Source organism: Sinohyriopsis cumingii, unplaced genomic scaffold (assembly GCF_028554795.1).
Source record: "Sinohyriopsis cumingii isolate HCF-2022 unplaced genomic scaffold, ASM2855479v2 utg003193l, whole genome shotgun sequence".
NCBI classification, from domain to species: Eukaryota; Metazoa; Mollusca; class Bivalvia; order Unionida; family Unionidae; genus Sinohyriopsis; species Sinohyriopsis cumingii.
This window is the reverse complement of record NW_028316422.1, coordinates 36,237-54,122: the sequence shown is the minus strand read 5'-3', so window position 1 is coordinate 54,122 and position 17,886 is coordinate 36,237. Positions and strand designations below refer to the sequence as shown.

Sequence of the window (17,886 nt, the reverse complement as noted above, 5' to 3'; positions counted from 1 at the left end):
AACACTGGATTATGGTCTTTAATGTTCAAGTGAACAGAGTAAACCCAGATTTATGGTAGCATGAGCTGCAAGTGGATCAGAGTCTATGTTATTCACTTCAAGTGAATATTGTATGCCCAAATAAGCTAGAGCATTATAAAGCAATGGATCCGGCTTTATGATGTTCACTGTGTTATGTGCTCAAGCCAAGAGTGGAGACCAAGAACTGCCATGGCATTATAAAGCAGTGGATCAGGTTCTTATTTTGACTTCTAATTAAAAATGTAGACAAGTATATGTCAAAGCATTATAAAAGCTGTGAATCAGAACTATCTTGCTCATATATATATATATATATATATATATATATATATATATATATATATATATATATATATATATATATATATATATATATATATATATATATATATATGACAGTAAATTAGGGTCAATTTGGTTCTTTCTATTGTGCATTCAGGTGAGCCGTGTATACCCCAGATCTGCCAGAGCATGGTGCAGCAGTGGATCAGGGTCAATGTAATTCTTTGTATTATGAGTTAAAGTGATGGAAGTAGACATAGATCTGCCAGTATATTATAAAAGTGGGTCAGAGTCTATTTTGTTCATGGCATTGTGAATATAAGTGAGCAATATAGACCCAGATCTGCTAGCATATTATAACAGTGGATCAGGGTCTGTATCATTCATTTGGTTGTGAATTTCAGTGAGCAATATAGACCCAGATATGTGATCACATTATAACAGTGAATCAAGGTCTATATTGTTCATGTATTGTGAATTTAAGCAAACAGTGTAGATCCATATCTACCAGAACATTTTATGACAGTCGATCAGGGTCTATGTTGTTCATTGTTTAATGGGTTCAAGTAAACATTATAGATCCAGATCTGCCAGACTGTTACGTGACATCAGATCTTGACTCTGTATTTTAAACAATAAATGATATTAATGGCCTGGAACTCTGGAATAAGATTTGGGAGTAAAGTAAAGTTTACTGGTATACAGTGGAGCAGTCTGTATCTATGCTGGTTACACTGAAGAATGTGCTGTACTGATATAAATACAGTATAAAACTTATAATATTACTTTGTATACTGTATATACTATGCACCTACAAATACAGCCTACTGTGCACATGAATAAAGTACAAACCTAATAGCACTGTGTGTGCTGCTACATGCTATGCACACAAGTACAGGACAAACCTCCAATATCACTTTATATATGGGTAAATACTACACACATATATAAATACAGTATAAACCTAAAATATCCACTGTATACACTGGTACATACTGTACACATGTAAGTATAGAAATCGAAAAAATAACTTTATATATTCATATATGATACACAGATACAAGTACAGTATAAACCTCCAATATCACTTTATATACTAGTAGGTACTGTACAAGTATAAACACAGCATAATCCTCAATATCACTATATATACTGGTACATGCTGTACACATAAATACATTATAAACCTCCAATATCACTTTGTGTACTGATGCATACTGTACATATATAAATACAGTACAAACCTATACATAATATATACATATAAATGCAGTATAAACATCCAATATCTCTTTATATATATTGGTACATACTATAGAGATAAAAATACAGTATCAACCTCCAATATCACTAAATATGCACTTGTTTTATGCATATGAAGACATAAATAAATGTTAAATATTACCTTATATTCTGGTACATGTGATATATATATATATATATATATATATATATATATATATATATATATATATATATATATATATATATATATATATATATATATATATATATATATATTTAAACAACCAATAAGAGAACTGCATTAATTTAATTTGAATCATCTTTTCACTCATAACCTTATTATTTAACTTTGCAATTAAAATTCAAATGTTCATGCACATTTGATTATGCATCCATGAAGAAAACAAGGTAAATATAGGTCGATCACTGAAATAGTCACAAAATATTCAATGATTTGACTATCATGTTCTTCTGGGGTATGTATGTGCACTCACATGTCTGCTTTTCCTTGAATGTCAGATCCGTGGGAAATAGGTTTTGCCTTTGGCAGTTTTGGGATTTTTCTGCAGTGGCAGCAGAATATTTATTCATTTGCTGAGTCATGTTTTAGCCATGGATACTCACTGTTCCACAATGGATACTCACTGTTCCACAATGGATACTCATTGTTCCACATTGGGTACTCACTGTTCCACAATGGATACTCACTGTTCCACAATGGGTACTCACTGTTCCACAATGGAAGCTCACTGTTCCACAATGGATACTCACTGTTTCACAATGGATACTAACTGTTCCTCGATGGCTGAAATTTTCTTGCATGTTTAACAGCATCATACTGCTTATTTTTCAGTAACACAGATTCATTTGAACTAGAAACTTCATCAAGTTCCTTACCTGGCTAAATAAGATTACAGTCTCATTTCATCAACTACATCAGTAATATGTGTGATTTGGATTTTTAACATAGCTTTAAAAAATTGTAATCATTTCGTTATGATGTCTGCATTGTGGCAGTTCATAGTGATGTCTAGCACTGGGGCATCATGCTACAGACATCTAGCATGACGTCCCACCCAGTCACATTATCCTGATACCAGGTTGACCAGTCCTAACACTTGCCTCTTAATGCTGAGTGCCTAGCAATGCAGCTGTTAGTACCATAGTACCATTTTTATCTGTCTTTGATATGTCTTGGCTATGGTTTGAACCCACAACCACCCGAATCTGAGGCAGATACTCTAACCATTAGGCCACTGGAGTGTTACATCAGTAATAATGAAAGCTAGAATATTTGTAATGATTAATTTTATACTCACATCTGAAAGATTTGTGAATACTGATTTTATCAATATACTTCAAAATTAGCATCTATTCAGCTCAAAATCACTGACATGAATCCAAATTTTTGACAAGCCAACTCTTGAGAGTGAGAACAGTGTCTTATTTTTATTCACTGATTTGTTTGCTACGCAGTATTTACTTATTGATCTCCTTTTGATTACCTCATAAACACCACCTGCTTTGAATAAAATCCTGGTGGTTCATCGTTAGTGATGAGTGCTTTTTATTTCCAAACACACCTGTCAATTAAATCTCACAGCTCTTTTTTTATTAACAATTAATGCCTTACCGACCTCAAGATGATGATGCACATGAAAGCATTCATTTGACTCGGTCAAACTGCCAGATGCATACAGATCTTACAATTACAATGTAATGGTAAGTTAAAATAGCAACATTTATTCTTATTTTATTAAAACTGGCTTCAGTTAGTAATGGAACACTAACAAAACCCCAACTAAATGTTTTGGACTTGTCTGTGGGCATATTATGTGGAAACCTCAGCTTGCCCAAGTCAAATCTGTGCATGTCCCAGGAGCTGGGCAAGTTGATTTGTAAATCCTTGTATAAAAAAAAACCTTCAGTGTCTCTTTAAATCTGGGTACATGTAACCATGTAAATACAACATAAACCTCCAGTATCGTTTTGTACACATGTACATACTGTACACAGACAAATGAAACAAAGCTTTGATATCACTTTAAATACTGGTACACACTGTACACAGACAAATGAAACATAAAGCTTCAATATCACTTTAAATACTGGTACATACTGTACACAGACAAATGAAACAAAGCTTCAATATCACTTTAAATACCAGTACATACTGTACACAGACAAATGAAACATAAAGCTTCAGTAGCACTTTAAATACTGGTACATACTGTACACAGACAAATGAAACAAAGCTTTAATATCACTTTAAATACTGGTACATACTGTACACAGACAAATGAAACAAAGCTTCAATATCACTTTATATACTGGTACATAGTGTACACATAAATGCAGTATAAACCTCTAATACACATTATGTGATGGTATGATATGCTGTTTGGAGCTTTATGGGTATGTTGGCTGCATACTGAAAATAAGAGGTAACTTCAGACCTCTGATGACTTCTGGACAATGCATTTGAACCAGTCTGACTTTATAGTTGGTAAGATGGTCATTATAGACCCCTCCTTAGTAAGATGGTCATTAAATATCCTTCCTTGATAAAATGGTCATTAAGATGGTCGTTGTAGACCCATCCTTAATAAAATGGTCATTATAGATCCCTCCTTGGTATGATGGTCATTATAGACCCCTTCTTGATAAGATGGTCATTTTAGACCCCATCTTGGTAAGATGGTCATTATAGACCCCATCTTGGTAAGATGGTCATTAAGATGGTCATTATAGACCCTTCCTTGGTAAGATGGTCGTTATAGACCCCTCCTTGGTACGATGGTCATTATAGACCCCTTCTTGATAAGATGGTCATTTTAGACCCCATCTTGGTAAGATGGTCATTATAGACCCCATCTTGGTAAGATGGTCATTAAGGTGGTCATTATAGACCTCTCCTTGGTAAGATGGTCATTATGGACCCTTCCTTGAAAAAATGGTCATTACAGACTCCTAGTTGGTAAGATGGTCATCATAGACCCCCTCCTTGGTAAGATGGTCATTATAGACCCCTCCTTGGTAAGATGGTCATTAAGTTGGTCATTATAGATCCCTCCTTGGTAAGATGGTCATTATAGACACCTCTGTTGAAGATGGTCATTACATACTCCTAGTTGGTAAGATGGTCATTTTAGACCCCTCCTTGGTAAGATGGTCATTAAGATGGTCATTATAGACCCCTCCTTGGTAAGATGGTCATTGTAGACCCCTCCTTTGAAGATGGTCATTACATACTCCTAGTTGGTAAGATGGTCATTTTAGACTCCTCCTTGGTAAGATGGTCATTAAGATTGTCATTATAGACCCCTCCTTGGTGAGATGGTCATTATAGACCCCTCCTTTGAAGATGGTTATTACATACTCCTAGTTGGTAAGATTGTCATTATAGACTCCTCCTTGGTAAGATGATCATTATAGACCCCTCCTTGAAAAGATGGTCATTATAGACCCCTCCTTGGTAAGATGGTCATTATAGACCCCTCCTTGGTAAGATGGTCATTATATACCCCTCCTTGGTAAGATGGTCATTATAGACCCCTCCTTGGTAAGATGGTCATTATATACCCCTCCTTGGTAAGATGGTCATTAAGTTGGTCATTATAGACCCCTCCTTGGTAAGATGATCATTGTAGACCCCTCCTTGAAAAGATGGTCATTATAGACCCCTCCTTGGTAAGATGGTCATTAAGTTGGTCATTATAGACCCCTCTTTGGTAAGATGATCATTATAGACCCCTCCTTGAAAAGATCATCATTATATACCCCTCCTTGGTAAGATGGTCATTATATACCCCTCCTTGGTAAGATGGTCATTAAGTTGGTCATTATAGACCCCTCTTTGGTAAGATGGTCATTAAGTTGGTCATTATAGACCCCACTTTAGTAAGATGGCCATTAAGTTGGTCATTATAGATCCCTCTTTGGTAAGATGGTCATTATATACCCCTCTTTGATAAGATGGTCATTAAGTTGGTCATTATAGACCCCTCCTTTGAAGATGGTCATTACATACTCCTAGTTGGTAAGATGGTCATTATAGACCCCTCCTTGGTAAGATGATCATTATAGACCCCTCCTTGAAAAGATCGTCATTATATACCCCTCCTTGGTAAGATGGTCATTATATACCCCTCCTTGGTAAGATGGTCATTAAGTTGGTCATTATATACCCCTCCTTGGTAAGATGGTCATTAAGTTGGTCATTATAGACCCCACCTTGGTAAGATGGTCATTATATACCCCTCCTTGGTAAGATGGTCATTAAGTTGGTCATTATAGACCCCTCTTTGGTAAGATGGTCATTATAGACCCCACCTTGAAAACATGATCATTATAGACCCCTCCTTGAAAAGATGGTCATTATAGACCCCTCCTTGGTAAGATGGTCATTATATACCCCTCCTTGGTAAGATGGTCATTAAGTTGGTCATTATAGACCCCTCTTTGGTAAGATGGTCATTATAGACCCCACCTTGAAAAGATGGTTATTATAGACTCTTCCTTGGTAAGATGGTCATTATAGACTCTTCCTTGGTAAGACTGTCATTATTTGAACCCTCCTTGAAAAGATGGTGACTATATGGACTATTCAGTTGTAATATGGGTTCCTATTTTTCAGATATTTTAGGACATGTTGATATAATCAGGATTCATGTTGAGTTAGGTATACATAGATTTTTCTTGCATTTAAATGTTATAGAAACCCCTTATATAATTCCTCATCTAAAATGTAATAAATGATAGAAAGATTTGTCTCCATTTTTTTTGGTATGAATTAATTAGAAGGAAACCTGTAGTAGAAGTTATAAGGACCAGTTTCAAATAAATTGAATCGGACAGTTCTCAAAAGTTTTTTTTAATGTCCTAGGTAGTACATCTGCTTGTTATTAAAATATCTTATTGGCAAATGAATGTAACTGTCATGCCTTGACAACCATTGCTTAGTATGTGCTGGAAAGCTTTTAAATGATACCATATACCTATCAGCTTTTCAGTGCCATAAAGTACCATCTATACTCACTTATATGTTGAGTCAAACTGCAAACAACAAAGATCCTGATGCTGTAGCACAATACACCTATAGATCAGGGTCTGTGCGGTTTGTTCTACTGATTACTCCTAACAAACTGCACTGACCAAGATCTGCTGGTGCATAATGCACTGGTAGATCTGGGTCTGTGCAGTTTGCAGTTGGACTTGACTTTTAAGCGATTATGTACGATAAAATATGTCAAAAGCTTTGGTCCCATTCCTTTTATTGGCTAGGTCTGGGATGGACTCTGTTGGACATCTTGTTAATGAAGACTTGATGTAGACTGTAGATTATTGACTTTGCAATGAAAATTATTGGGCTGGATCCATATTCATTTGCTTTTGACTGGCAGGATGTAATGGAGTGTGCTGTCCATTTTGCTGCATTCTCATTTTGTACGGACTAGTTAATCAAACGAATGCATGGTAAACTAAAATGAAAATAAAAGCTCACACAGCAAACCAATCTAATACTGCAAATAAAGCAAAGGTTCACTTTCATACTTTATTATATACATCTTTGATCACACTGATATTCAGGATGTGGCAATTCAAAATCAAAATATAGCCCTGACTTAGGAAAAGTCAGTAGCCCAGAGATTGCAGATTGCACTTTTGTAATAATCATCATCATCATCATCATCATCATCATCATCATCATCATTATCATCATCATCATCTGCATCAAGTCTCCAGGATTGTCTATAATCTTTCAGTTTTTTACCCCATCTTTTGATCTTCTGATTTGCTAACTAAACTTCCTGAAATAAAAAAATTTGCTGAGCATAGATATTTCAAGTTAAAACGACATTTTGTGACCACATTTTTCAGGCCAAATCTTGTATGAATTAGTGCACTTTGAAAGTGGTGATGCAAAAGATCTCCCACAAATTAGGTCAAAGTCATGAACTCTGCACAGTATACAGTTTTATTCAGCGTTTGCATATAACATGTTTGTCGAAACATAAGGCAATAGAAATATTGCAGCTCTTGTATATATATATATATATATATATATATATATATATATATATATATATATATATATATATATATATATCTATATCTATATAAACACTTCATAGACCAATTCAATGATTTTATGCAGGAAATTTTTGATGGCAAATGTATAACACCTTATCATGTATTTAAGTTGAAGTAATCATCAACTGCAACGTGTAAATGAACCTTATGTATGTATGTATATATATATATATATATATATATATATATATATATATATATATATATATATATATATATATATATATATATATATATATATAGTCTATTTCAACAAGTGTATATATAGTTAAATTCTCTTCCTTTCCTAATATATTTCACTAATTTCACTAATGTCTGTGTAAGTGTGTCTGCTTGTAAATGTTTATTTATTTATTTTACAAGAGAGAGAGAAAGAGAGAGAAGCAGAGACAGAGAAAGAGAACATGCATTTGAATTGATGTTATTCATACATGCCAAGTTTTCTGGGACAAATTCAGGGAGATCATTTAGCACAATAATTGAGATTTGGTCACAAGAGGAAATTAGTGTAACAACCATTGTGTCAGATATTTTAGTGTGAAAGTGCACATCATACCAAAACTAAGTTAACTACAGAACAATGAATAATAGTTAACAGTTACTCAGTTTTATTTTATTTTATGTTATTTACTTAATCTCACAACCAAAATTTATGAACCTTCACAAGAATCATTGTCTCTGCATCAAGATTTGTGACATACTGGTAGTCCTCAAGCAATCAAACTTAGTTCTTTTCAACATGTGTTGTCTTTCTGTCTTGTAGAGAAGTTCTTCTTGCAGCAATACTTAAATCATCTGAAGGTCACAGTTCAAAACACTCAGAATCTGCATTGCAGAAATGAGGAGGAGGAGGAGGAAACGGCCATAGTTAAACATTTATATAACACTATCCATCACTCTGGTCATCCTGCTCTACTCTTTCTTCCTGCTCCAATCTAAAAGACCCACGCTAAAATCACAATCTTTAAAAGATTCGGCCTCTAGTTGTATAAGCACTTTTAAATCTGCTGATTTTTTCTGAGCTTTCTTATATGTGTACGAATATTGTTCTGTACTGAGAATCCACTTTCACAGTCTGTGGCTAGAGAAGCATATTCACAGCTAGCATAGACAGCTGGAACATGATCCCACAAGGCTAAATTGTGAGGAAAGAAGAAAGGAAAAGTGCACTCTACAGTTACATTTTCTGTATTTTAATATGGCTTGTTTGCCTGGCTTTTCTACATTTAATTTCTATATCTCCCTGAAATGAGGGGTTGACTGGCATGCTGTTTTGTTCATCCAGCATGTACATCAGACACATATTTAAGGCCATTTTTGGGTTTAAAATCACTCATTGCTATCTCCATTAACATTTTTCTCAGCTTCAATAACCTGATATACTTCCAAACTTTAAAAATAAATAAAAAATAAATTGCCTTCATGACTATGATCAGCCAATATTTGCCAAATGAAATCCTCATCTAAAGATCAACCATGTTGAGAATCAGCCATTTTGGGTCTTCTAGCATGCAACAGTGGTGGATTGTTACTTTGAACATGTACATCGGTCGAAAATGGTGGAGGCAATTGACTTCAAAAAGATACTTTGCAAGTTTAACTTCGAAAGTATGACTATGTGCCAGAGAGAAGCCACTACAGATATATTCGAGAGAAAGGATGTATTTGTACAAACATGGACTGGCAGTGGAAAATTGTTTATTTATCAGTCCATTCCAGTCTCCTCATGTATTGATCATGTAGGATTTGATTTTGATTAGATGCATCCAGTGAAATTCACAGACCCGAAGCACTGAATTATCTGATTGATCCGCCAAGGTATAGATAGGGTTAACACATCAGAACCATGACTAGCAAAGATGACAAGAGGGGATTATAACAGTAATTAAATTTACAACCATTTTAACTAGAAGTTACCATTGTGGAAGGTTATCACAAAGACTTGAAAAAAATACATCATGTTTTGAAGAAGGCTAAAGTGACTTTTATGTAGAACCTAAAGTACCGTTTAGAATTCTCCGTACATTTTCAATATTTCTATATATACCTTCATTAAGGTTTGGAAAATGAAATAGTCTCAAATGGAACAAGTTCTGCGGTCACATACATCTTAAAAGCATATTCCAAACATCAGTGAAATTATTGTTAAATATTAGACATTTAGGGTTTGTAACGGAAGCCATTAGAAGAGGATAGTTATCAAATTAAGTCAATTCAGAAAATATTGCTATAACAACCATAAACTTTCATCTTGATTCATGATGAAATAATTAATACCTGCTTATCTTTGATATGTATCATTTTTAAAGTCCCCTTATCATATTGCAGACAGTAACAGTTTTCTTTCTAAAACAAATCAGTTTAATAAACTGAAGAAATTTACTTTAGATTTTGATTGTTTCTTACTGAAACCAAATTACGTTGTTGACTGATCTGAATCATTACAGTGATAGATGGTCGGTCTCTGCATGTCAGATTTTGTGGAATTATAAAGCATGGCTTTGATCTAAGGTTTTGATTGTTCTATAAATGGAGACAAAATATGACATTGCTGTAATGGATTTGGCTCCATATTGTACTGTAAACATACCGTATGTATTTGCTTATAAGATGAATTCAGTTGCAAACTGCACAGACCCAGATCTGCATAATGCCCCAGAAGATCTTGGTTTGTGAAGTTTGTTAGGAGTAATCAGTAAAATAAATAACATAGACTATGATTGGCGGGTGCATTATGCTACAGCAGATCAGGATATTTGTTGTTTTCAGTTTGACTCAGCTTATAAGTGAGTATATCTTTACCATATTTATCCCTATGAAAGATAAATTACAATATTTAACCTTGATAATCCCTGGGTGATTAACAAATATAAATTTTGTGGTAAAGAGAGGATGGTCTTCTCCGTATATAGACACTTAAAAATTTCCTTAAATTATTTATACAAGTATTATTGATTTTTGAATTAGAATTAGACTTACGTAGTCATTATCAACAAAAATATCTCTACACTGACACAAACACAAAAGGCTGCCACTGTGTTGTCAATATTTCCGCACTTGTTCAAGAGAAAAAGTTTAAATTATGCTTTTCTGTTTGTTCGTACATGCATAGAGAGTTCACATTTTGAGCATTACTGGTCATAGAGCAAGGTGATCTTTGTTGTATGGTGTGTTGTGCCTTGTCTATTGTCCATTGTCTCTTGCCCACTAGAACAAGTTTGTTATGACTATGCCTCCTAAACTACTTTAGGATTGCCATGAATACACACACATTCATCCAAAGGTCTAGTTGGTCCTAAATGAAAACGGTGCTGCTCAGGCAGCTGGTATGGCTGCCATAGTGCTGTGTTGAAATTCAAGTTATCCCTACTCCTCATAAATGGATGGTCATACCCACACAAGGCTTTCACTAAAAGACTTATGAAATCTAGTTGGTACAAAATAAAAATGGTGCTGATCTGATGTTCAATATGGCCACCACAGCAGTGATCTTGAAAATGTGGCCCAAAATATTGTTATATCTCCTCCCCAGTCATTGGTCATATCAACATGGGGTTTTCAAAAAAGATTTCTTATGATACCGAGTTGGTCCTAAATGGTGCCAATTGTACATCCAATATGGCTTCCGTGAAGACCATCTTGAAAATCTTGTTTTCACTACTCCCCCTGAATGAATTGTCATACTGAATTGGGGTTTTCACCAAAAACTTCTTATGATGTCAGCATGATGTCTGCATGATGTCTACGTGATGTCTAAATGATGTCAGCATGATGTCTACGTGATGTCTAAATAATGTCAGCATGATGTCTACGTGATGTCTAAATGATGTCAGCATGATGTCTACATGATGTCTAAATGATGTCGGCATGATGTCTATGTGATGTCTAAATGATGTCAGTATGATGTCTAAATGCTGTCTAAATGATGTCTGCATGATTCCAGATGAAACTGGTCTAGCATATAATATGTCCACCACAGCAGCTAATTTGAAAATCTTGTTATCACTGAAGAATGTCAAGAGAAAATTTCAGTATTCATTAATTCTTGGAAATTCTTTTTGGCCATTTGAGTATCAGTCCTTTGAGGGATTCTTTTTTACTTCTGCAACACCATTATTGTAAGGAAACAGTCTCAGGGTTGGGATATTATAATGGGAATGCATTAGCATATATATTCACCGTTAAGTTGAGTCTTAACTGCATGCTGAACTGACCCAGATCTTCCACAGCATAATGGTCCTAATAATTTCAATATTGACACCACAATGGCCATCTTGAAAATCTTGTTACGACTACTTGAGCAAGTGGTCGTATCAAAATGAAGTTTTATTGAAACACGTCTTTTTAAGGCTGGTTTGTCATAAAAGAAAATGGTGCTGATATGACATCCAGTATGGCAACCACAATGTCCGTCTTGAAAAGGATGGTCATATTGACATGCGCTTTTCACTTAAGACTTCTAATAATGTCTACTTGGTCCTAAATGAAAAAGGTGCCAGTGTGAAATCCAACAACCACTGCAGCAGCTAATTTTAAAATTTTGCTATCACTAAAGAACATTGGAGATACTTTAATCACTCAGTAGTTAAAAGGAAGAAATTGTCTTATCTTGTTTTCCTGGAAATTCTTTTTATCCAGTAGAGCATCAGTCACTTTGAGGGACTCTTATTTATTAAACTTAATGGGGCCTTATTTTATTAACCTGGGACCTTATTTTATTAACCATAATGGGGCCTTATTTTATTAACCATAATGAGGCCTTATTTTATTAACCATAATGAGGCCTTATTTTATTAACCATAATGGGGCCTTATTTTATTAACCATAATGGGGCCTTATTTTATTAACCATAATGAGGCCTTATTTTATTAACCATAATGGGGCCAATAAGCATAAAACCTATTTGATGTGCAAACTTACATCCATTGACAATTCAAGTAAAACTTGAAGAAAAAAGTGGTATCGTTGTTATTATTATATTATTTTGATAACCTAATTGTATAAATAAAATGAGTATTTTGGATCATTTTGTATTATGGATGTGATATGTTAGTAGGTTATCCAAACAACGCAGAAATTTGATTGGACTCTGTTGCCCCTTGATAGGTCAAGCTAACAAGATAAGGGAATAAAGATATTGATTATAGATAGTAAAACAATCTTGTAACCATAATTGGTCAATGGTGATGGTTCTCTTTACCATATACATCATCATAATAGTGTAGAAGATCACATCATTTTTACTTTTGGGAAGAATTCACTATGTTGAAAATGGGACAAGCTGCAATTACAACATCTCCAACCTTTCTACAAGCAGAAAAAAATCTTCAGATATGGTGGACTAATACAATCAAATTTGTGTACATTTGCCAGAGGTTTAGATGGTTGTGTTATGCTAATAACATTTGTAATAACTTTATCATTAACCAAAAGCCATTGATACAATATGGTGAATATCCAATATGGCCACCAAAGCAGCCATCTTGAAATTGTTGTTCATGCAATTCCTTCTGTCATATCAACATTAGGTTTTCTCCAAAAGACTTCATATGATTTCTGGTTGGTCCTGCCTGAAAATTGTGCTGCTCAGACATCCAATATGGCCACCACTGTGGATATCTTGAACATGTTGTTATCACTATTTCTCCTGAATGAATTGTCATATTAGCATTTGGTTTTCACTGAAAGACTTATTATGATGTTTGGTTGGTTGTAAATGTAAATGGTGCTAATATGATCTCCAATATGGATGACACAGTTGCAAACTGAAAAATCTTTTTATCACTGTCTCCAAGATGGCTGGTCATACTGACATTGTACTTGCACCATAATACTTATCAAATTGGTCATAAATGGTGAAAATCTGATATCCAGTATGGTCACCATGGTAGCCACCTTGAAAAGGTTGTTGCTATTCATGCAAAATTTATAGTTATTTCAACATGGGGTTATCAACAGAAGACTTTTTATAATGTCTTATTGGTCCTGAATTAAAATGGTGCTGATCTGATACCCATTATGGCCACCATGGTAGCCATTTTGAAAATCTTGTTGTTGCTACACTGACCCTCATCTTGAAAATCTATCTTTTCCAAATGTATGGTAATATCAACATGGGCTTTTCCCTAATAAACTTTATATGAGAACCCGTTTATCCTAAATGAAAGTGGTTCCAATCATACATTCAATATGGCTGCCATGGCACCTATCTTGAAATTCTTGCTGTCATTACCCATGAATGGATGCTCAAACTGACATGTGGTTTTCACCAAAAAATTTCTAATGAAATTGCTCTTAAATGAAAGCTGTGCCAATCATACATTCAATATGTTCACCATAGCAGCTAATTTGAAAATCTTGTTATTGCACAGGAATATCAGAGATGATGTAAACACTCTGGGGTTAAAAGGATTTTGGTTGGGTGCTTTAAGGCACAGCAAAACAAGTTATTTGTTGCTGAGGCAACTGGAGTAAATTGCTTTGCCCAAGGAAACACCACAGTAGGTGACTCAGGGTGAGCTGATGGTGGGATTTGAACCTAGACCTCATTCAGACATGATTCCAGCATGCTAACCACTGAACCACAATGGCTCCAATGTTAAAAGGAAGAAATGGTTGTGTTTTGAATTCCTTGAAATTTGTTTCCTCCAATAGAGTATATATGAAGGACTCCTTTTCCATTTTACAAAATGTCCTGAGATGTTGCAAGTAAGAACACCTGCTGTTCAAATGTAGGGCATAAGAGACATCTGCTGTCCAAATGTAGGGCATAAGAGACTTCTGCTGTCCAAATGTAGGGCATAAGAGACTTCTGCTTTATCAGCATGTTATTTTGATTCATATGTAGGGAAAGTTTAACATCTTTGTCTTGACTGACACCCCCCCATTATTATGCTACCATCTCTTTGCTATCCAAATGTTTATAGAATTACATACTTAAGCAAACCTTGAAAGGCATCGTGAAATATTATATCTGATGTGATCACATTTCCAGAAAAGAAGAGAAAAATAAAAGAATTAGCAACTTTTTTAACAGAAATACACTAGATGATACAGATTAGTTTGTAAAGGCTAACATGGAAATATTTTAGAACCAGAGGTATAGAGCTGTTGTATTGTTAATAAGAACAAGGTGGCTATCTCGAACGGATGTACACCATCTTGGGCACATCGTCATTTCTCAAATGTAGATTAAACTGTGGACTTAAAATCACGGTTTCACGATCACTATTTTGTACACCTGTAATACTATATAGAACTGCACAGACCAAGATCTGCCATTGCATAAAGTGCAGTTTGTTAGGAGTAATCAGTAGAACAATCAAGATAGACCCTGATCTGCAGATGCATTATGTAATGGCATATCAGGATCATTGGTAACAGTTTCCATGTGTTATTACTAAACAAATATGTTTAACAAAATGTAAGGTAAAAAACATGACATTAAGACAGATGAATTAGTTGAATTTCGTAAAATGATCTTGTTTGTCAATTATGACCAGTCCTTGTGGACATAAACTCTTCTATGTTTGTAAATGAGGGTTATAATACTGTTGTTGACCTATGCATGAAAAATATGGACTCTGAGTTTGTACCTTGGATGCAGGTCTGGGTGTAGGCAGTCTGTGAATTTTGTACATTGCTATTGAGACTGGTTTACAATTGTTGGCAGCAGCTGGTAATGGTAACTAGGTCTCTAATAGTCATAAAAAGCTCAAATTTGACAAAACCACAAGTAAATCATCTGTTAACTGCATGCTGCATATACTCACTTGTAAGACTAGTCCAGCTGCAAACTGCAGAGACCCAAATCGGCTGTTGCATAATGCTCTGGCAGATCTGGGTCTGTGCAGTTTGTTATGAGTAATCAGAAGGACATTCAGCATAGATCCTGATCTGCATGTACATTATGCTGTGGCAGATCAGGATCTTTTTTGTTTGAAGTATGACTCAACTTCTGGTATATATGGTAAGTGAATTCCCACAGTGGCATTTGACTGGTTAAATGCTAGCATTGATACCAGACAGCTGTGTCTTTGTTGTCAAAACATATCTCTTGGCATATTTTATGACTTGGCATATTTTATGACAGTAGATTTTAGACTTTAGAGGGACTAGTTATAGTTTTGCCTATATCATTTTGGTGGGGATATGTGGTAAAATTGCAGACTGTTGATCAATGATCACAATTACTTCCTCAGACTGCAGCCAATGTTGTGCCAATAAATTTTCCCCATCTTCTGTCAATACTGAGATTGCTTGCACTCACTCATTCCTACAGTTTGATCAAAAGTCCTTCAGAGTAGTCATCCATATCTGCTCTCTCTGGAAGTGGTAACATATGAAAGCTTCATTTCTCTAAGCAATGCACACCAAATATTTTGGTGAGTCAGTTCACTATTGTGTTTTTCTTATGCATGATTTTTTTACAGTGCTTTATTTCATTGTTCATTGTTGTGTGCAGCATAGCACAACTAAACACTAACAATGTAGATTCACTATGTGAATTGACATGGGCTTGAAGAAATTTTAACTCGTTGTGCCATTGGGGTTTCTGGTATAAATACAATTGGTGTACAGAGGCTTAGGACAAATGATTTCAAGTTGAAATTCATGTAGCAAATCTAGTGAGCTTTCCCCAAAGTGGCCCACAAAATAACAGTGCTCAAGGTACTGTTTTTAATGTGCCAATATTATTTCTGAAGTGGTTTTGACAGTTTTGTCTTAAATTGAAAATAAAGGTGGCAGTGAATGTAACAAATAGAGGATATTTTCTTTTACTACATTTAGTACTAAATATATTTTATTGTGTGGTACCAAAAACTTGATATTGGAATGAGTAGCCATGCCATGAGTTAAAGTATATAGTTGTATCTACCACAAGATGAAATATATCCTGTATTTAAGTAGGAAAAGAAATTTTATTATATACCAAACTTGTTCCAGAATTGAAGTTTACAAGATTGAACTCACTCTTCAGCAAAACACCCTCTCCCCACCCCCTTTTCATAAATTCATCTTTTTCTTAGCCTGATTATATAAATATACGTGACTTAAGAAAGCGATAGGATTTGGTTGACCTAATCTGGTGCAGAAAATTACATTTTTGCCATTTTGTAAACTACTTGACCCTATCTAGAAACACCGCAAGTCCAATTCATCGATTCATCACAATGGGTTTGTCATTGTTGTCAAGAAAGTAAGGGAATAACTTCAGAGAGATGCAAATGGAATCTGGTCAGATTTCTGTATCAAAGATTAATTTCCATGTCTGAATTGTAAGAAAGTTCCTATTTATTTGTTGTAGCTGATAAAGTACTCAATTTTTTTTGATGCAGGTACAGATTTGGAGATGCACAGTAAATCATTGCAAGGCATGAAGAAAAATCTTATATTTTCACATGTGAAAATATAAGGTTTATTTTTACATATGAAAATACATGTATAAGGATATATTGTTCACATGTGAAAATATAGGAATGAAAAAAATATGAAAATTATTTACCAACAAGTCTCTATATTTCACACTTTCAGACCCAGATATGTAATTACATTATGACCTGTCTGCATTTTGCATTTGGATATGTCATTACGTTATGACCTGTCTGCATTTTGCATTTGGATATGTAATTACGTTATGACCTGTCTGCATTTTGCATTTGGATATGTCACTACGTTATGACCTGTCTGCATTTTGCATTTGGATATGTCACTACGTTATGACATGCCTGCATTTTGCATTTGGATATGTCATTACGTTATGACCTGCCTGCATTTTGCATTTGGATATGTCACTACATTATGACCTGTCTGCATTTTGCATTTGGATATGTCATTACGTTATGACCTGTTTGCATTTTGCATTTGAATATGTCATTACGTTATGACCTGTTTGCATTTTGCATTTGGATATGTCACTACATTATGACCTGTCTGCATTTTGCATTTGGATATGTCATTACATTATGACCTGTTTGCATTTTGCATTTGAATATGTCATTACGTTATGACCTGTCTGCATTTTGCATTTGGATTCAGCTTATATGCATGGTTTATGAGAAGCACATTTGTAACATTAAAAACAATATGCCATGAAACATATGTAACCTTTTTAAATGTAACTTTCTATGCTCCACTGGACACCACACCAGAGATCTTGTACTTCTGGTAGGAGTGCTGGCAATGGATTGAAAATGCAGCAGACTGCACCAGATGCTGTGTACGTAACTGAAATGCAGAGTAACA

The 17,886-nt window shown here is 34.7% G+C and overlaps 1 protein-coding gene across 1 annotated transcript in view; it reads left to right on the top strand.

Annotated features, from left to right (window-relative positions):
- The window catches only part of LOC149769848 (proto-oncogene tyrosine-protein kinase ROS-like), a gene marked incomplete at its 5' end in the record, with an annotated part of 139,490 nt that overhangs the window by 108,681 nt on the left and 12,923 nt on the right, over positions 1-17,886 (top strand). The gene's annotated exons all lie outside the window — the stretch shown is intronic.